Source organism: Triturus cristatus, chromosome 2_2, assembly GCF_964204655.1.
Source record: "Triturus cristatus chromosome 2_2, aTriCri1.1, whole genome shotgun sequence".
Taxonomy (NCBI): Eukaryota; Metazoa; Chordata; class Amphibia; order Caudata; family Salamandridae; genus Triturus; species Triturus cristatus.
Window position 1 is genome coordinate 618,109,153 of NC_140582.1, and position 21,985 is coordinate 618,131,137.

Below are 21,985 nucleotides of genomic sequence, written 5' to 3' on the forward strand. Positions count from 1 at the left end.
AAGAAAAACATGAAGTCACTCTTACTATCACTATATAAAATCACTATGTAACATATTGTAACATATACATCACTATATAAGCACAAATACAAATTCATACTGCTAGTTTACCACCTCAGAATATTATCACACACAGTGCAAAACACACCAATACTCAAACATACAACTATTCCTGCAGATCAAGAGTCCCGCATTGTATACATAACCAATTAAAAAAACGTCCGCCAGTAGGTAGTTATAGTTAGGACCTTGTTTCTATTAAAAAAACATTTTTTCTTTTGCCAATACCTTTGGCGCCGGTTGACAAATCTTCGCGAAATATTCAAAACTAATGGGGCGGACCGGTCAGCTCCTGTGCTGAAAGGTTCGGGCTGATTCATCAAGCAGGGGCCAAGAAAAAAGAGGGGTCCCAAAGCATGTTTTCTCCATGTTAGTTTCCATAGAAATTTTGAAACAGGTTACAGCCCGAACTGCTGAACCTAATTACACCAAATTTGGCAAAAAGGTAGGTCTTGGTCTAGAAAGTGTGCTTTTTTTTTTAAATGGTGTAAATCCGTTCAGTAGTTTCTAAGAAATAATTAAAAAAAAAATTATATCTGGGTGGAGCCTAACCACATATCTCATGGTGAGATCTGATGGCTGTCAGCACTTCATCCTGGAATTGCTGTCAGCCATCTTGGGACCAATATACATGATAGCACCCCTTTTGAAATGCATTGTAGTGAGCAGAAGGTTTTGAGGGTCACCAAAAGGAAAACTATAAAGGGTGATAACAGACTTTAGTTACATTAGAATTTATTTGTTGACGGTACCATACAAATTTTAGGAATTGTGGTCTGTTCTAAGGTGATTTTACCATGTGAAAAACCTTCTGCTGAGATATCATGAATCATGTTTGAGAGAAAACTATTTTCTCATGCTTGTCCCATAGAGGTTTGGAAGGTGCTCCAGAAGCTAAAATGAGAGCATATTTTCAGCAAATTCACATTATATTTCTCAGTCATGTGAGAATGAAGTCTGACATTCTCAGTAAAGCATGTAGATCCAACAAAGTTGATTCCTTTGTGTTCTACTGCAGCTTCCCAGAGTGTTCTAAAGAAAAAACAGTCTTACTTATGACATAAATATGGCACACCTAAAGCCATCTTGATTGGAATAAATTGATAACACTTAAAACATTTATATTAAAAAGGAACAAAATGAGGGAGTTCATTTTGTCATAGAAATTATGGTTAGTGCTGTGGAAAGAGTAATTAGGACATGTTTTAAGTGAGATCTCAAATATCTTCCTGTTATACTTCAACAGGAGCAGCCTGTCAGTTGATTCCTTTGAGTCTACTGAAGCGTCCCAGAGTGTTCTAAAGAACAGCTAGAGCGCTAACTGTCTTACTTATGACAAAATTATGGCACACCTGAAGCCATTTTGATTAGAATAAACTGGTAACACTTAAAACATTTAATTTAAAAATGAACAAAATGAGGGGGTTCGTTTTGCCATAGAAATTATGGTTAGTGCTGTAGAAAGAAAAATTACGACATATTTTAAGTGAGATCTCAAATATCTTCCTGTTATACTTCAACAGGAGCAGCCTGTCAGTTGATTCCTTTGTATTCTACTGCAGCTTCCCAGAGTGTTCTAAAGAACAACTAGAGCTCTAACAGTCTTACTTATGAAAAACTTATGGCACCCCTGAAGCCATCTTGATTGGAATAAACTGGTAACACTTAAAACATTTAATTTAAAAAGGAACACAATGAGGGGGTTCATTTTGCGATAGAAATTATGGTTAGTGCTATAGAAAGAAAAATTAGGGCACATTTCGAATGACTTCTCAAATCCTCTTCTATTTCATAAAACAATTCTGACATGCTGACTGAAACATGCACTTTCAATACCAGCAGCAGACTTCCAGTTAACTTCCTGGTGAGCAGTAGCTTTACTACAGTGATCTAATGAGCAACTAGAGTGTTAACATTCTGAATTTATGGCAAATGTGTGGCACATCTGAATGTATTCTTGATGGATTCAAAGTAAAAAACTGAAAGCATTTCCTACTGATGAGACTGTATTAAATAAGGAAATTGGGAACTTCATAACAAATACTCCTCCTAAGATGGCCACTGGAAATAAAAGAGCCCAAATGTATCACATATATCACCCAGATGTTGCCCACATATAGCCCAATGACAGTAGTGTGCAAAACACGTTTTATTTTTTGTTTGTTTGCAGTTTTATATTGTGCAGACTTGTCAGGTATTGGAGCGTTGCATCTTAATTGGACCCCGTATTGCGTATTCTGCTCAAAGTACTTGAAATTGATCTTGAGAAACATTGAACTTTACTATTGTGTTATCCTAAAGTTGCTCTGATCTGGGCTTTGTAACACCCGTTTTTACATACTGGTTTTAATTAATTCTCATTGTATTGACTTAAGAAAGAGGACTTACTGTTTTTATGTACACTTTTATGATCTATGTTTCTAAATCAGATCAAAAAATGTTTATTGAATTGATTTGAAGTCTCCCAAGATGGCCACAAATCAAAAAGGAGCCCAAATGTAGCACAAATATCACCCAGATGTAGCTCACTTATAGCCCAATGACAGAAGTGTGTAAAATTCCAGAACCAGTTTGGGCACTTTTAGAAGTCAGTTGGTAAGGGTTGATATATCTAATAGGCCTGGGCGAATATTTTGTTCCGTTCGCGGAAATTGCGATAATTTGACATATTCGCGTTCCGCGGAGAGAGCGAAAATGTCAAAATTTCCGCTTTCCGCAGCTTGGCGATAATTTGTTTCTTGCTCGCGCTGTAAAATAATACATTGTCGCACCCGCGCGATCGCCTTACCTGAATCCCTGCGTTCGCCGACAAGTTTTCTTGATCCGGTCGCGTTCTCCATGAGATGTTGTATTGTTTTTAGCCATTTGCGCTGTCTCGCGACAGTTCGCGCCCGCAGTGACGTCATGTGTCATGCGATCACATCTTTCTTCTCGCGATCATGCACCACGAGACAACTCAAAACAAGATGGCCGCGCCCGCGAGCAACCACATGGGTAAGTTGGCGACCCGCAACCATGCAGAAAATCACGCGAACATGCTGGAAAAAAACTTCCGCATCTTCGCGATATTTCTGCTTGTTAGCGATAATTTTAAACATTTTCGCTATAATTTGCGGAAGTGGATTTCGCAAATTCCGCCCAACCCTAATATCTAACCAATAGAAATGTGTTATATAGTTTGAAATAATTTAGGAAGGAATGATTTGTTACATACATGTATTTGTGTGGAATAAGAGATAGAGACTTTACCATTACTGGTTTTGCCTTGCTGAGAGCAGTACATTACATTTATTGTGTGCATAAGAAAATATTTTCTGAGTTTCTGATATTTTATATTCTACAAATCAATTTGGAAGGTGAATTATAAATTTGTGAGGTGTATTATGTGTAAGCTTTATTTTTGAAGTTAAATAATTAATCAAGAACTTTGATGTTCGAAATATATTAATAAATGTAGAGATGTTTATTGTAGTTTGCTTTATTGTAGTTAAATGTTGTTTGAAATAGATTCTGTGTAGCATTATGTGTATATTGGAATATGGATTAGTGATTATGGTAGTTTGTTTTAGTGTGTAGATATGTATATTTGTAGTATACCACATAATTTTAGCTGTTGCTTTAAATTTGGAGGTGGAGTCTGTCAAATTTTAAGGTGTACATGAACTTCTGTCTCAAGTATGTTTCTACTTGTATATGTATTTTCATATGTATTATACATTTGTAGGTGCATGATGTATAGCAAAGAGGTGTTGTTGCGTTTTATGTGGTAGGCTCAAGACTGTGAGTACTAGTAGAATGGTGAAGATGCAGCAGAAAAGTGTTGTGTAAAAGATGGTGACATAAGGTGTTATTAATTAGGCTTTTTTTAAAGTTTCTAGAAAGGTACAGTTGAAGTATGCCACATCATTTTTGATGTTTCTTTGAAATTTGAAGTTTGTTCTCTGTTATTTTTATGTTTTGATAGTGTTATGGTTCAGACATATTCATGTATGGTTTTAGTAATATGGTGAGACTTTTACTAAAGATATGTGAAGGGTTCCTACTTTCTATTTGGGTAGGTGTAATATTATAAGTTGTTGTAGAATGGTTAAGCAGTAGCCTGAAAGTGAGGTTTGAGATGTTTGTAGAGATGCTATTTGAAAAAAGTTTTATTTCATATATACCGCATAATTTTCAGTGTCTTTTGAAAACTGAAGTGTACTCTGTGAAGTTTTGAGCTGTGCATGGTGTTGTGACTAAGATATGTGTCTACTTGCTCATACACTTATAATATCACCCAGGCACTACCTTTGCACTCCTGTAATCACTCATGCAGTACCTTAGTACTTCTGTAATCACCCAGGCAATACTCATGCACTTTTAAAATCACCCACTCACTTTTTATGTACTCCAGTAATCCCACAGATATTATACCTGCAGTCATGCAATCACCCAGGCACTAGTTATGTACTATCCCTACAGTTATGCAATCATGCAGGCCGTACCTATGCACCCATGTAATAACCCTCACACTACTCGTACAGTCATAGAAATCATGCTGGCTCTATTGTTGCACGCATCTATTCACATACGCAGTACATAATGACTCATCTATGCCTTCAGTTGTTATTTATACACTTATCCGTGCTTTCAATGTCTATATCTGCACTCATGCAATTAGTCAGTCACTTTTCATATTCTCCTGCAATTACCTAAAGACTACCCTTGAACTCATATAATCACCCAAGCACTACTCATGGAGTTATGCAATCACTCAAGCAGATCTATTGCATGTCTCAGTTTCTAGGTTTCACCATATTCCAGAAATATTGGATACATTTTTCGTTTTGCTATGATGATGATTTGAAATGGTAGAGTCATATGTATGTGTGCTTGTAACAATATGGAGAGACTTATAGTTGAGTCATGTAATAGTCTGCTGCTTTATATTTGGCTAGGCCCAACACTCATGCAGTTATAAAAACATCCAAGTACTCGCCATGCAGTCTTACAATGATCCAGGCACTACATATGCAGTGCTGTAATCACTCAGGCATTACTGCTGCACTGATGCAATAATCTAGGCACTATCTATGCACTCATGCAATCAGCAAGGTATTACCCATGCACTCTTTCAAACATGGAACCACTACTCATGGACTTATATAATCACCAAGGCACTATCGTTGTAGTACTTTAACCACAGAGGCACTACTCTTGTACTCATGTATTAACTCAGCCAGTAGTCATGATGTTATTAAATCACCCAGGCACTACCTTTGTACTCCTTTATTCATTCAGGCACCATCTGAGTAGTCCTGCAATCACCCAAGAAGTACCCATGCACTTATAAAATCAGCCAGACACTTCCCATGTAGTCATGTAAATCCCCAGATATTACCCCTGTAGTCATGCAACCACCCAGGCGTTACCTATGTTCTTCTTTAATCCCCCAGATGTTACCTCTGTACTCATGCAATCACCAATGCATTAGGTATACAGTGCGTCATTCAGCCAGTCACTATCTTTCCACTCTTTCAATCACGCAGGCACTACTCTTGTACTTATGTAATCACTCGTCCAGTACTCATGCAGTTATAAAACTACCCTATCTATGTTGATAAGAATTCACCCAGGCAGTATGTTAACACTCCTTTATTCACTCAGGCACTAAATCAGTAGTCCCGCAATCATTTAAGAAGTACTCATGCCCTTATAAAATCACCCAGGCATTACTTTTGCACTCCTGTAATCACTCAGGCAGTACTTTAGTACTTCTGTAATCACCAAGGCAGTACTCATAGTGATATGAAATATTGTAGACATATTTCTTCTAGATATGATGTTGGTTTGAAAACGTAGAGACATATGTTTGCATGTTTCTAAGAATATGGAGAGACTTGTATTTCAGTGATGTAATAGGCTGCTGCTTTATATTTTGCTAGGTCCAACACTTATGTAGTTATAAAAACAGCCAAGTACTACCTACACAGTCTTCTAATGATCCAGGCAGTACATATGCACTGTTGTAAACACCTAGGCACTACCTATGCACTCATGCAATCGCCGAGGTATTACCCATGCACTCTTTCAATCATGTAGCCACAACTCATGCACTTATAAATTCATCCAGCCACTAACTTTGCTCTATTTCAATCACAGAGGTACCACCCTTGTACTTATGTAATCACTCAGCCAGTAGTCATGCTGTTAAGAAATCCCTCAGGCACTACCTTTGCACTCCATTATTCACTCAGGATCTACCTGAGAAGTCCTGCAATCATCCAAGAAGTACCCATGCAGTTATAAAATCACCCACTCACTTCCTATGTAGTCATGAAAATACCCAGATATTACTCCTGTAGTCATGCAATCACCCAGGCGTTACCTATGTACTTCTTTAATCCCCCAGATGTTACCACTCTACTCATGCAATCACCAACGTACTAGGTATACAGTGCTTCATTCAGCCAGCTACTATCTGTCCACTCTTTCAATCATGCAGGCACTACTCTTTTACTTATGTAATCATTCGGCCAGTAATCGTGCACTTATGAAAACGCCCAACTAATATCCATGCAAATTTCCAATTATGTAGGCACTACACATGAACTACTGTAATCACTCAGGCATTACTGCTGCACTCAAACAATCACCAAGGTATTAACTATGCAGTTTTTCAATCATGTATCCACTACTCATGCATTTATTTAGTCACCCAGCCTCTACGGTTGCACTCATGCAATTACCCAGGCATTATCCCTGTAGTCATGGAATCACCTAGGTATCAATGCTGTAGTATACAATTACGATGAGCAGTCAAAATATCGAATTTATTATATTGACCTACAATAATATCAAGTTTCTAATATCGTAGGGACAGAATATCGATGTCAAGAATACCGTTGACCAGAATATCGACCTTAAGGTAAGTAATATCGTTTTTTTATATCGAAGTTAGTAATATCGAAGTAAGTAATATTGTTAGCAAAAATTTTGTTGGTAATAATATCGATATTTATATTAGTGTTATGTATTTTAGTATGTATTTTATATGTGTGTTTAACATTTTTTGTAATGTATTTTTATTATTTTTAAATATATGTATTAAGTGTTTAGAAATTAGTAATTTTTTTCAAGTATATTTTGGGGCCGATTCCGATCCTGTATTTTTTTTCCCGTACGACTCGTATCCGTATTTTTTTCCGTACGAATCGTACAAGTCACGTCCGACCCGTGAAGTACGATTCGTATGGGAAAAAGTACATACAGATCGGCCTGATCTGTACGAATTGTAGCGGGAAAAGTTGTACGAGACAGACCCGGACACTTTTCCGTACGAATCGTAAAAAGACAGTCCGAGCGTACAAGTACGATCCGGACCGGCTTTCCAATTTACGATTCGTACGGAAAACGTCCCGTACACGGGGAATGACTTGTACATATGCAACGTCGGTGTACGCACCGTACATACGCAATGTTGTTGTACGCACCAATTTTGTATTACGCACCGTACATATGCAATGGCGGTGTACACACCATACATACACAATTTCATTGTACGCACCAATGTCGTAGTACGCTCCGTACATAGCAATGGTGGTGTACGCACCGCACATAGGCAATGGCGGTGTACGCACCATACATAGCAATGGAGGTGTACGCACCGTACATAGCAATGGCGGTGTACGCACCGTACATAGCAATGGCGGTGTACGCACCGTACATAGCAATGGCGGTGTAGGCACCGTACATGGCAATGGCGGTGTACGCACCGTACATAAGCAATGGCGGTGTACGCACCGTACATATGCAATGGCGGTATACGCACCGTATATAGCAATGGCGGTGTACGCACCATACATTTGCAATGGCAGTGTACGCACCGTATATAGCAATGGCCGTGTACGCACCGTACATACACAATGCATGGGGGTGTGTGCCTGCACGACTCGTACACCTGTACCGTACTGAACCACGGACACTGTAAAACAGCACAAGAAGGGTCTATTCGAATCGCACAACACCACAAAACACGTCTACAGTGCACTAAAAATGGAAATGACTGACCTGGACACATCCAAACAGGCAAACAGAGGGGCAAACTCACAACCACCCCTTATAACACTCCCACCAAAAATTCAAACTGAGGCCCACTCACAAATGGACCAATAAAAAGGGCCCACACACACAAACCATGAGCCTTTGCAACAGACTCACTGCAGCTAGAGAGCATACACCAACAACTGCACCCATCCACCTTAACATATACACCGTCACACAACCTCCTTCACACATACCCCCTCTACACATTCACACCCACACCGTCACATTCAGACCCACACACCCACAACCATCCACACCCTCACCCCACACCATGCCCACAGACAAGAATCCAAAGTTCACAAGGGAGGGGCTGGAGATCCTTGTCAATGAAGTCATCAGAGTCGAGCCACAGCTGTTTGAAACATTGGTCAGACAGACCAGCATAGCTGAAAAATCACGCCTGTGGCAGAGGATCGTCGATAGGGTGAATGCTGTTGCACCCATCAGAAGGACCAGTAATGAATGCCAAGCCAGGTGGTACGATCTGCGGAGGGCGGTCAAGCGCAAAATGAATGATGACTATGCCCGGAGCACCATCACTGGAGGTGGTGCGCCCCGCAGACCAGTACATTACCATCCCTGGGAGGAGAAGGTGATGGCCCTGCTTCCGCCGATGGGAGTACATGGACTGCAAGGACTTCCAGAGCCTGGTGAGTACACAAACAACTTACGTAACATGGGGGTAATGGCATCCACAGCCCAACAACACAAAATGCATGCAACTACCCCCAAGCCCTCACCGGCCAGAACCACAGTAAAAAATAACGCTAATGCGACTAACATGTGTATGCTCCACTGAGAAAGCAAGGCCATGCTATGTCCCATGCTACACGAAGCAGCAACCCAAGAATGGATGTCCGGTATGCTGGGAGGGTGGGTGGCACAAAACACATTGTTGAACTCCAAATCAGACACAATTGCCCTCATCCCATATGGAAGTTAACGGAGAAAAAGGCTTTCTCTACCTGTATGTTTCAAAATGTACACCGTATCATCTATTTAAACACTGACACTGCGACTGGACCAACAAACAGAAAATTTAACACATAAGAAAGAGAATATTCATTCTTAGATTTTATTTTTTTTAACTTTTATTTTACGTGAAAATGTATGACCAATCACCAAAAATGACGGTCACAGGGTCAGGCAACGAAATGCGGAGCTGCGCATAGGAGACACACCATCAGCATGTGTTCACGTCCCGTTGTGTGGAGCAACCTGCACAAATGCAGACACAACCAGGAACTTCATGCACAATAGATATTATTAGCCATGAAGAACTGCATGCATGTTGCCGAAGTAGACATACACATATGCTCAATATTTGACAAGTACCATAGATGACGCATGCAAACTGGCAAGAGAGCTGCAGTGACAGAGATAAGGCACTTTGGATTGTGCTGAACACCTTTATTCCACATACACACACAAAGGGAAATGCATCCATGTGAACAGACTCACAAGTCAGTTGACAGAACATGTGGGACATACGCTGGACCCCCCCTTCACGACACGGATGATGTCAATCCCAATGAACTGGCACACAAGTCAAGGGGATGAGCCAAACACATCCTGCTGCACACAGAGAGGCTGCAATTCCCCATAGAGTCTGTTGTTGTGATGTCCCAGACTATGTCCACCCGTAGCATCCGCAATGTTTCAGAGCCAAGGTTTACACACATTGATGCCTTCATCAGACACCACACTCCACTATAGCTGACAGTCAAGAAGGGTGACTATCATGTGATGGGAGTGATGCTACATCTTAAATGTTCCATGGTGAGAAGACATGTATGCATGGTACCACAACATGCACAGAAGCAGGCCCACACATTCCCAACCCGTACCACCACCAAAAAGCCTTGCTGCTATCCTTACACAAACTGACATTTCCACATGTCCGTGCACGGAACGCTGATTCAGCACACGTTGCAATCCTCATGAGGAATAGCAGGAGGACAAAGATGACACGAGCAGACAACAGGCGCAAAAACCTGGGAATGACAGACACACAAGAAGTCACTTAAACAATTCTCGCCGCACAGACGGACATTTACAAAACATGAACAATGTTGGTCACATGTAAATTTCAAAGAAAGTCTCTCCGCAAAACTGTGTGGCATGACATCATCACTCTAGTGACACATCAGAACACACATCAAAATCACTTTGCATTCAGTCAGCTGGACACACACATTGCAACACATGCCACTCAATGCTACAAGCTTGCACACTCATACCCAGTGACTCACCATTATGAGAAGAAGATGCGTATGAGCTGACTCCGGATATCATCCTCCTCCTCCTCCTCATCACTAGCCTCGTGAGCAAGCCCTTGATCCTCCACGGGTGGATGTTCCTGCTCATCCGGATCCAGGATGAGTGGCACTGCCTTCTCAACTGCCATGGTGTGCAGCATACAGCACACGAGGAAGATTCGGCAGACCTTCTCCGGGGCATAAGAGAGGGACCCACCTGTCTTGTCCAGGCACCAGAATCGGCTCTTCAGGAGGCCAAACGTCCTCTCAATCACTCGCCTGGTCTGCCTGTGTGCATTGTTGTACCTGTGATCTGCAGCTATTCTTGGGTTGCGGAGAGGTGTCATTAGCCATGGCATGTTGGGCTATCCAGAGTCCCCTACATGGAAACATGTAAAAAAGTGTGTCAGGAGATGCCGTAAGAGCCAAAGATACCGCAACACACAGGACAAACAGAGTATACCCACCAACAAGACATGCTCGTTCGTTGTGCAGCCGCAGCTTCATTTGTGGCACCCTGCTACGCCTCATGATGTAGGCATCGTGTGCTGATCCTGGAAAACGTGCACAGACATGGGAAATCAGCATGTTAGCAAGACACACCAAAAGGGCATTTATCGAGAGGTAATGTTTTCTATTGCGATAGGCTTGTTCCTGTGCCTGTGGTGATACAAAAGCCACATGTGTACCATCAATGGACCCAATGACATGGGGCATCCCTCTCAGGGCATAGAAATTAGGCCTGGGCGAAAATTTCGTTCCGTTCGCGGAAATTGCGATAATTTTACATTTTCGCTTTCCGCGGAGAGGGCGAAAATGTAAAAAATTCCGGTTTCCGCAGCTTGGCGATAATTTGTTTCTTGCTCGCGCTGTAAAATAATACATTTTTGCGCGCGCGGGATCGCCTTACCTGAATCCCTGCATTCGCCGACAAGTTTTCTTGATCCGGTCGCGTTCTCCATGAGATGTCGTATTGTTTTTAGCCATTTGCGCTGTCTCGCGACAGTTCGCGCCCGCAGTGACGTCATGCGTCGCGCGATCACGTCTTTCTTCTCGCGATCATGCACCGCGAGACAACTCAAAACAAGATGGCCGCGCCCGCAAGCAACCACATGGGTAAGTTGGCGACCCGTAACCATGCAGAAAATCTCGCGAACATGCCGTAAAAAAACTTCTGCATCTTTTTGATATTTCCGCTTGTTTGCGATAATTTTCAACATTTTCGCGATAATTTGCGAAAGTTAATTTCGCAAATTCCACCCACCCCTAATAGAAATCACCCTTGACATCTGTCAACTCCTCAGGAGTAGGAAATGTGATTAATTCATCAAGGTGCTCCAACATGGCTGCTAAAACATCACGCAGGACACGGCTGAACATTGTCTGTGACATGCCACCAACATCAGCTATGGTGAATTGAAACGTACCTGTGGCAAAAAAATGTAGGGCTGCCATCACCTTCATCTTTGGGGTCAGCGCAGTAGGATACCTGTGTCGCAGTTGGAGGTGTGGTGCAAGCCTGTCGGTCAAGTCCTCAATCAACTGTTGAGTTAATCTATAACGTTAGATGCAGGCACGTTCCCTCATGGCACCCAAGTCTGGCATTGTTCTTGGGACAGGCGGTGCCCTGCAAGACATTGTTTGTCAGAATGAAGATTGAGAGTCTGCCAATATCAATGTCAATGAACATAGCACATGCTACACTGCTAATACACATCAGGTAACTATGGAGTCGGTTGTGTGCAATACATACAGGCTTGCTGGCACTCCTACAAAAAGCCAGATACATCTGTTGATTGTCAAGTCTACATGATATGCCCTGAAATGAGTTGGTGGCCAGTCTGAGTGAAGAGCCACAGATATCACCGGAGTGACACACAACCACATAGCTGCATTGGAAGGATGTCATCTCATCCACACAGCTGACTGCAAGGCACACACACAGGTCACAAGGACTGTCAAATGTACATATCAAACACATTGCGATGAAGGTGTACATGTGACAAGAGAAAGACACAGCCATTGAGACAACGCAGACATGTATGACTGGGAAAATATGATGTCAGATGCACACAGACCCTACAGCGGTGGGAATCCACACGTGGCATGGTGTGCGTAGATGTGTCCCATGCCCATCTCCACACAGACCCATGTTGGATGCACCAACAGCAGATGCAGTTGACGGAACACTGACATCAAGCTCATGGGAACACATGGCACACACCTGACATAGTCACAAAGGGGCACGCAGATCGTGACATGTCAGTTGATAGAGTGTCCCTGTCCCTGTGTGGCAGGTGCGGGTGATGATGACTGTGCCATCCCACTGCTGCTGTGCATGACACAGTTGGACTACAGACACACATGTGGCAAGTGTCAAGGTGATGTGTGCCACATAGTGCCCCATCACACATGACATGTGTCCACAGGTCATCACACATCAATTGTGGAACTAGATGAGATGATCTGTGCAATATCACTGGCTGCCACACCTAGGGCCTGCAAATAACAGTATGCAATGACAAGTACTTGATGGACATCCTTGTGCGACTCGTAGCCCTCCATTCCTGGCATGTGTGCGCCTGTATTACCATTGTAAGCGTGTGAAATGCGTACCCGTACGTGTCAAACGCACTGTACTACTAGTGCGTACCCGTACGTGTGAACTAGTGTGTACCCGTAGGTGTCTAACGTACTGTACTACTAGTGCGTACCTGTATGTGTGAACTAGTGCGTACCTGTAGGTGTCTAACGCACTTTACTACTAGTGCGTACCTGTACGTGTGAACTAGTGTGTACCCGTACATGTAAAACGTATCGTACACCCGCTATCATCGTGTGTGTACGCTTCATTTCACCATTGTACTTGTGCCGTAGGGGTACTTGTGAAACGCACCGTACACCCGCTATCATCGCGTGTGTACTCTTCGTTTCACCATTGTACTTGTGCCGTAGGGGTACATGTGAAACGCACCGTTCCTGTGTATGGATTTCAAAATTACATCGGGGACACACAAGGGACGAGTATTAGGCCAAAAATGCATGCTGGTTGTCATGGAGACAGAGTTTTCAGTTGAAAAGTGTCGATCATGTGTCCTGGAACAGTCAGTTGGCCACAAAATACAATGTTGCAAAGTGGTTGTTGACTTGACATGATGCTCAAAATTTTAACGATTCGAATGCTGTCATTGGTGAATGTTTAAAGTCATTGGTGTATGTTTAAAGGGATTGGAGTAAACGTAGGATGCGAATGAGTCTGACCAATCACTATATACTCCTCAAAATGAATGCCCGTCAGCAAGACAGATATAAGGCAGCCAGAACCCATGAGAGGGCACTTGCCTGCACAACTTTCCAGTCAACCACACTGCTGCTGTCTCTGCTTCCTCTGGACCATGTCACGTACTGTGGAGAGGGCCCAGCCATTCACCCAGGAGGAGAATGAAGCCTTGCTGGACTGCCTCCTCCCACAGTACACCAAGCTGTATGGGAGACCAGGGGAGCAGGTGAGTGCTGAGTCCACTACCTTTGTCTATGCACCTGTTGTGTGACTGTCAATATTGTGTCCAGGTGGGACAGACATGCAATGTTGTTTAGAGTGGGTCCCGGGGGGGACATGCTGATGTCTCTCATGCAGAGCATGATGTGGTTCCTGTGTACACTCCTCACTTGCATTGTGCTTACTGTGACTTTCACTGCATAGTGCATGACACTTTCAGCCTGGCAAATCCTTGGTGGTTTTTTTCCTATTGTCCTGAGGTGATTCAGTGGTCCCCCCGGTGTGACAGGTGACTGTACCCACAGATGTGTATGAGTTGAGTGGCCCTGTGTTGAGAGTGTCCAAATGATGTGTACGACCTTATGGACAGTGATGTGTGTGAATGTTCCTTGTCATGTGGGTGAGTGTCTATGTGAAGTGTTGCACCACAGCTGCATGGAGGAGGCAACAAATCAACCCATCTGATGTGACACGTAAGCCGTGATGTGTGTCTGACTTGCAGAGCTAGCATGACACCTGTGACACCCCACTGGCAAGTGGCACATGTGCAGAGGGAGGGTTGTATCCACTGTTGTCAATGACAGGCGAGTGATCTGTGCTTGGGTGTGTCTGTCTAGTATGCTGATGGTGCGTCAGTGGAGTGGGACATGTGACTGCTTGGCACGTGCTGGCCTTCAGCCTGCTGTTGCATGTGCTGCACAGTGTGTGGCATAATCAGTGAGTGTGTCGCACCCCTCATGCCAACCTGTTGACTTTCAATGACATGTAGTGCATTGGGGCTTGCACACAGGCCAATTTCTTATTGTGTATGATGTAATTCCTGTCTGCATCCTATGCCCTGTTCAACATTTCAATGATGTTCAAATGTGTGTCTCTGGGACATGGAGCAGGTGTATTGATGTTGTGTCACTTTGTCATGGGCGTGATCTGGAAAGACATCGTCAGGGCCATGAGATCTGAGGGGGAGCGTAGTTGGCAGCTGCCAGAGGTCCGCAAGAGGTGGCAGGTCACCTGGTGCTGGACCCGGCGGATCACCCGGGTCCAGCTGGGGCTCGACAGTCCTCGCCCCCACGGGGCCTGCCGACGTCTGACCCCCCACATGAAACGTGTCCCGGCGGTGGTATTCCCTGAGCTCGAGAGGCAGTTACAGGAGATACTGCAGCAAGGAGGGGGTAGGTACATGGCTGTTTGTCGTGTTATGTGTCGCCAGCTTTTGGAAGTGCTCTGTAGCCTGGATACACTCCCAGAGGTAATATGTGTAGTGCATTTTCTGTTCCCCAACGTCACCTGGTGCTCATTTTCATCCCTTCCCCTCCTTGACATGTGTCCCCTGGTCTGTGTGTAATCACATTTGCACATGGTCATCTAGGGTGCCAGTAAATCTAAGTGCACATTGCTTTCAGCATCATGTGGGAGGGTGGTCTGTGACTTGTGTTGGTACCTTGCCTCTGCCATGGCCTGTTCACTATGTTGGGGGTCCATATTTGTTGGCACTGATGATGATTCTCAACATAGGAGTGTGAGCTTTCAACTGAACACGCTTGGAGCATGCATGACCAATTTTTTGGCCTCAGACATGATGTGCATGAGTGAGAGATATGCATATTGCCATTACGGTTGAACATGGTACAGTCAGCTCATTCCAGGACCACGGAGCAGTGTGCCCACTACAGTCCCCTGAGATACCCTGGCCTCCTATTCATGTGTGTCATCCAACACTGTGCACATTCTCTGTGTATTCAGCATAGGTCTGCCTCTGTGGCATTGTTCCCTGGCCTAGTCAGTATTTTGCAAATGTGTGCTACATGTGTCCACTGGACAGGGATACACCATTTTGCTTGTGCAAACTCACACTTGGCAGTGCCTGTGTGGCTATGCACAACAATCTGTTGATGGTTGTTTGTCACAAATATGTGTTGCCAGCCCCACGAGGTGATGTTGTGTAAATGAAGCTATTTTTCCAGCACAGTTATTGTAACCCTGAATAAGAGGTGTCACTTCTTGATCTGTATCAATCACATTGACTCAGGCATGGTTTGGGGTTTGCGGGAGAGGCATACATGTGCAACCCTGATTTTTCATTGCTAGGTCTGACTTGTGTGTGAGACTTGGCTGTACAAAGAATCACCGTGCAGTGCCCCTGTGATGCTGGCCAGTGCTTAATTTACCTGCTTTGTAGCCTGTGTACGTTTTTTAAAAACATGATTCCTGCTCATACATTTTTAGCACCTGTGTGTGGTTCAGATGCAACGCTGTTTGGACTTTGTGTGCTGACATCTGTGTGTACATTCTGGCTTGCCATGAGGGTGTCCCCACAGTACAGCTAGGCTTTTTTTCTACCCAATTGCAGGTCCATTAGCTTTGTCCTGGGTGTGGACATTTGTGCCACTCAAGATGAAAGGCAGTAGGTCATATGTGTAGCCAACTGTGTAATCAGGTGACGGATGGCCATGTGACAACTGACATAATTCAAGTTCTTACTCTTAAACAAATTGTACCTTGGCACTCACAGCACTTGTCAACAGTTCTTCATGTTTTAAATGTGGACATTTGATGATTTGTGTTAAGAACACTGATGTGCCTGCATGAAAAAAGTCGCCCAAGGAAGTGCACACCAAAAGACATTTCCACTTTCATGGAACACACTGACACATTTTCTAAGAACCCACTGTTAGAATTAAATGGTGTTGCAGATTCTCCATATACATGTTTCCACAGTGCTCTTGGTTTTGTGAGACTCCTTTGGTGTTGGTGATACAAACTGACAAGTCTCAAGACATCAAGACCTCCGTAGGCCCCTGTATATGTACTTTCTGCAACACCATTAATTTCTAACAGTGGCTTCTTAAAAAAGGTGCCAGCTTCTTCAATGACAGTGTAAATGTACTTTTGTGTGCACTGCCTTGTGCGACATATTTCATGCAGGCACATGAGTGTTCTTTTCACGAAATGGCGAACAGTAAAAGAAAAAGACTGGTCAATAGAACTAACTTTTGCAAAAAACATTTGGGGTGAATGGAAGCACACTTCTAGTACTGAACCTTGTTTTAATGAAGAAAGCTATTTTCAACAAAATACATTAGTTCACGCATTCTTATGAGGTTAAAAATGGTTGTCCAATTGAAAAAGAAAATATGGTTCTTAGAAATGCTGAAGAAGTTGAAGGGAGACGTTCACAAGCTCCAGTTTATAGGTGGGATTGTAGTAGTATTTGTAGTATACGACAGGAATCTATTGATATTTTACGAAATTTCTTACAAGAGTATGGTAACAAGAAATGTTAAACAGAAGATTAAGATGTTGCAAGGACTAGATCCGTGTAAAGTGAGAACATATACTGGCTTACAGGGTCATTTTCTGGCTTGTCTTTCTAGAAAAATGTGTCAAAGTACTTTTCATCATTTGAGAATTCTAGCAATACATCACTCAGAAATGCGGACGTTAGCAAGAAGATAGTACTATGTAAAGAGTCCTGCATTATGTTTAAGTGGAATAAACATTGCTCTTTTGCATGGTTCAGTATTGGATGTAAAAAATGTTTATGATGATATACAGTTTAGTTTCTTTGGTCCTAAAGAGGATTGTAGAGAAAGGGAGAGTTTCATAAGTGAAGGTGTTGAAGAAGAGGTGGAAGATAGTAGTATGCAGAAGTTTGCAGAAGAAATTACAAAGATTAAGGTAGTTTGTTGTGAAAAACCGAACTATGTTTGTATCTGTTGTTAACGTACTCACTATAGAAGTCAAATTAGGAATGTTGATGTATATTTAAAAAGTGAAAAGGAAAACAATAATAAGTGGGAGCAATTTGGGGCTTATTTGTTGTTGGAAAGTTGTTTGAGTTAGGTAGTTATCAATGTATTTGTAAATATTGTTACAGCAAACTAGAAGAGAATAAAATGCCAGCTAGAGCTGTACATAATAACATAGAGTTGGAAAGTATTCCTTTAGAACTAGTAGATTTAAATACATATGAATCTATTCTTATTCAATCTGTGCACCCGTTTCAGACTATTGTTCGTATGGAGCCTAATACAGGTAAGCTGTCTCCAACAGATTTACAAAGAGGTTTAAAAGGAAGAGTTGTGTATTTACCTTTATATTTGAAGAAAAATATTGAAACTGTTGGTGTAGAGAGAGAGGAAAGTGAACCTGCAGTTATTCTAGTTGATGATGTACCAACAAAGAGTCGGAAAATATGTCAAGTGTCAGTATATGTCACCAAACTTTTAAAAAAATGCTACATTATAGTTTATACAAAACAATATTTATTATAAAAATATACATCTGGAAGAAAAAGAAATATCTTTAGGAGATGATAGAACAAATTCAACTGGCCAAATCGAAAAAGTGGATGTCTCCAGGAGTGAAGAAATGTATGAACATTATAGTATACATCCTTTACATTCAAAAGAAGTGATTGGAAATACTATTGAGTTATTCCAAATGAAGAAAGTGAAGGGAACTCCCATGAGTGTTTGGGAAAAAAGTTTAGAAGCCCGTTGTTTTCCACAGCTCCTCCTCACTGGAAAAGGCGGACAAAATGCTGAATGGCCCTTGCAGATTCCAGCTTCAGAATATCATACAAGAAGATTGTACTCAGAAGATCCAAGATTTTGACAATGTATTCCATATATATTTCACCTTCTGTTTGAAAGTGACTTTTCTGGAATTTCATATGCAGTGAACCACATATTAAAAACAGGAGTTTACCTTACATATGTTTCTGCAAAGGATTTCATGGACAAAGTACAACAAAGAGCCGATCATTAAGAATCTCAGTTGATTAATTTAATGGCGTAGCAACATGGTACTAAGGAGTATTGGTATCGTCGTAATGGAGAACTTAAATGTATGTTAAGGACCTTAGGAACCCCTACGTGGTTTGTTACGCTAAGCTGTGCTGAATATGCATGGGATGACTTACTTGAATTTCTACGAGAGGCAAATTCAAATATTAAAAACATTGAATTGAAGACAGCTGAAGAACTGTGTTCCTTGGATCCTGTAAATGTGTGCAAATATTTTAAGCATAGGTTTCAAGCTATGATGTATTTTATCTGCAATAAAAATAACCCACCTCTTTTGGAGAAAGGAGTACCAAGTCAGAGGTGCTCCTCATATAGATATGCTATTATGGATCAAGGATGCACATAAATTTGGAACCTATTCTGATGAGATTGTTTTATCTTTCATTGAAGACTGTTACCTGTGCTATTCTAAAAACAGGAGGAGAAAATACCTTAAGACAACAAGTATTATGGTTTCAAAGTCATCGATGTGGGAAATATTGTTGATGTCAAAAGAAAATGTTTATACAAAATGTCGTTTTGGATTCCCATGTCCAGTAATATTCAAAGGAAGAGTCAACAGTTTCATGTCAGCAGTGAGGCATACTATAACTCAAAAATCTCCAAAGAATACTTACAATATAAAAGGAAGTGAAGATTCAAAGTCCAGTGATTTTGATGATATGGAATGCAAATATGGATATCCAGTATGTTGCAGATAATTCAATTGCTGTTGGTCGCTATGTTACATCATATATTCCAAAATCTCAAAAGACAGAGTTGAAAGAAATGTGGTAAGAAATTTCACAAGAGAAGACTCTTAGTAACAAATTGTACAGGTTTAGTTTGAAGATGCTTTCCCACTGATAGATTGGATCGTATGAATGTTCGGATTGGTTGACATCTGCAAGTTTATATTCAAAGTCAAGAGGAATCATTTGGGTAAGTCTAGGTCTTGCTGCAACACGAAATCTAGTATTGAAATCTGTACAGGAAATTGAATACTTAGCATTAAAGGAACTGGAAAGTACAGATATTGTTAAAATAAACATGTTGGATATGTACTATCCTAAAAGAAGTCCACTTCTGGAAAACATATGTCTCTATAAAGTACTGCAATATTACAGCTTTAAGAGAAATGTTACAGAAAATATAAATGAAGAAAAATATGCAGTAATTGGATGTGATGGATGTTTGGTAAAACATACCAAAGGAAATCTTATTAATCACAGGAAACACAGTTGTGATACTGCTAATAAAATTGAATTTTTCTATTTATCACTTCTGCAACTCTTCAAGCCTTGTGAAGATTCTTTTAATGCATGTAAAGATAGCATTGAATGCACAGTTTTTCCAAATTACAAATGTTGAATGGAGAGATTGAACAAGAAACTAGTATAACAGCTGAAATTGCTTGAGACAGTTCTCACGATAGTCAAAGTTCTGTTCCACGAAGTCAAGATCCACTAGGACAACTAATTCTTGAAAATGAAGCAGCAATAGCCATGAGTGAAGTAGAAAAGGCAATGCAACAAGCACAACAGGATATTATGAAGTTGGGAAAATTGGAAGACCAACTAAATATTGAACAGAAAGAAATATATCAGCAAGTTACACAACAGATAGAGCATGGTTTACTTCATGAAAAAAAGAATGCAACTGCACATCATTTAAACCTATTTGAATGTATATCAGTGGTCAAGCTGGTACAGGAAAAAGTTTCTTAATTAAAGTTTTGACCAGTTATCTACAGAACACCACTGAATCACATTTACCTTGAGTTGTAACTGCTCGAACTGGGTTAGCAGCACACAACATTAAAGGGATTACATTGCATTGTTTACTGATGCTACCAGTTGAACATGAAAATAAGTTGGAATATCACAAGCTATCTGGAGAAGCTTGTTATGAAGTTTCAAGAGTACTAAAGAAAATGAAACTTCTGATAATTGATGAGGTGAGCATGGTCTCTCTCAAACGTAATGTTTGCCTTTGTACATTTAAGAATGCAACAGAGTTTAAAAACAAATTATGGTGCTGATTCCGATCCGTTAAAAATATTCCCCGTACGAATCGTATCTGGATTTTTTTACGTACGAATCGTACAAGTCCCGTACAAACTGGCAAGTACAATTCGTATGTAAAAAGATCCATACAAATCGCATTGGGAAAATTCCCCGACACGTCCTCGGGTCGGAAAAAGTGTCCGACACGTCCCCGGACAGTTTTACGTACGAGTTGGGAAACTGAAGTCAGAGCGCGCAAGTACGATCTGTCCCGTCCGTCCGAATGCACAACCGTATGGAAAAAACACCGTACTGTGCGAACTCCCATAGCAACCATGGAGACGTCCAAACACGTGTCCGCATACTTGCCGTACCCCCAGCCCACCCCCGTAGGTATGCACCGTACCCCCAGCCCACCATCCCATGTACGTGCCGTACCCCCAGCCCACCCCCGTAGGTACCAGCCGTTCCCCCAGCCCACCCCCATGTACGTGCCGTACCACCAGCCCACCCCCGTAGGTACGGAGCATACCCCCACCCTCGTAGGTACGGTGCGGACCCCCACCCCCGTAGGTACGGTGCGGACCCCCACCCCCGTAGGTACGGTGCGTACCTACGGGGGTGGGCTGGGGGTATGGCACGTACCTATGGGGGTGAGCTGGGGCATGGCGCGTACATGGGGGGCTGGGCTGAGGCTACGGCGCGTACCTATGGGGGTGGGCTGGGGGTATGGAGCGTACCTACGGGGGTGGGCTGGGGGTACGGCATGTGCCTACGGGGGTGGGGGTCCGCACCGTACCTCCGGGGGTGGGGAACTGCACCGTACCTACAGGGGTGAGGGTCTGCTCCGTACCTACGGGGGTGGGGGTATGCTCCGTACCTACGGGGGTGGGGGTATGCTCCGTACCTACGGGGGTGGGGGTCTGCTCCATACCTACGGGGGTGGGGGTCCGCACCGTACCTATGGGGGTGGGCTGGGGGTACGGCGCGTACCTACGGGGTTGGGCTGGGGGTACGGCGCATACATGGGGGGTGGGCTGGGGGTACGGCGTGTACCTACAGGGGTGGGCTGGGGGTACGGCACGTACCTATGGGGGTGGGCTGGGGGTACGGCATGTACATGGGGGGGTGGGCTGGGGGTACGGCGCGTACATACGGGGTGGGCTGGGGGTACGGCGTGTACATGGGGGGTGGGCTGGGGGTACGGCGCGTACCTACGGGGGTGGGCTGGGGGTACGCTCCGGACGTACGGGGGGGCTGGGGGTACGGTGCGGACGTGTAGGGATGGGG